Raw genomic sequence first — 1,164 nt, forward strand, 5'->3', positions numbered from 1 at the left:
GAGGTTGCTCTTGGTAGGATGCCACAGCACTCTACCAAGGGTGACATAGTAAGACTCTGTCTCAAAAAAAAAAAAGTTTTAATTTAAAAAATAAAGTATTGTCTAAAAATAATCAGTAATGTAGAAGTAAAAGGGCATAGACTGACGGAAGTTTTGAAGCTGTGTGGTCTTGGATAAGTTCCTTAATCAGCTGGGCTTTTTTCACTACTGTAAAGTGGAAACAACAATAGTTTAGTGAGGATTAAAAAAAGTTAATAGGTATAAAGTACTTATAACAGGACCTGGGACGCAGTAAGCACTCAGCAGTGTTAGCTATTAGTGTTAGTGTTAGTACTACAGCACATGTGTGATAAAATTACTGGTGAACAGCAGACCCTAATGCACAACAGAAATGCTAGAGTACCCTTCCCAGTTGCTGGCTTACACTGCCTTCCAACTGAAACCTCTGCAATATGTAACATGTGACAGCAAACCAAGCTGGCAAGATAAATGAGTGAGACCTTTTGGGACTCACTTGATAGGACTGAAATATTCCTTGCTAGTTACATTTCTTTGTCATTCATGGCTGAAAGCAAAACCTGAAATCAGCAGAAATATATCTCTCAAGTAGATTGCCTAGTCATTCATCTAACCAAAGGCAGATAAGAATTATGTCATTGCCCCAGGAGTGCAGTAAATGAACCTAGGAAGCCAGTAGCTGAGGACACAGAGGAGGGAACTTCAGTGGTCTGAGTCACAGCTGCCAGCTGCCAGGGCCTGGTTCCCAACTTTAAGAGAGGATAAGTGTTGCCAGATGGTGTCAACAAATGCACTACAGAAAAATATTTTAGCCACACACACAAACACTATATATATATATATATATATATATGCTCTTTCTTTGTCCAGACCTTTGCAGAGCAATTCATAGGAATTATCCCATTTCATCCTTACAATAGACCCATAAAGTAAGTACTGTTTTATAGGTGAAGAACCTGAAGCCCAGAGATTATAAGTAACTTGCCCAAGGTCACACAAGCTATAAATGATAGAGGCAGCATCCGAACCAGGCATCAAACTATAGCGCTTATACCCTTCACTCCCAAATTATAGTAATTTGATCATTTTTAACACTTCTTTTGTTGTAAACAAATGAAAGAGCTTTTTAAAGTTTACTTTTCTTTT

The sequence above is a fragment of the Otolemur garnettii genome, unplaced genomic scaffold (assembly GCF_000181295.1).
Source record: "Otolemur garnettii isolate 467f Iridium unplaced genomic scaffold, OtoGar3 scaffold00045, whole genome shotgun sequence".
NCBI classification, from domain to species: Eukaryota; Metazoa; Chordata; class Mammalia; order Primates; family Galagidae; genus Otolemur; species Otolemur garnettii.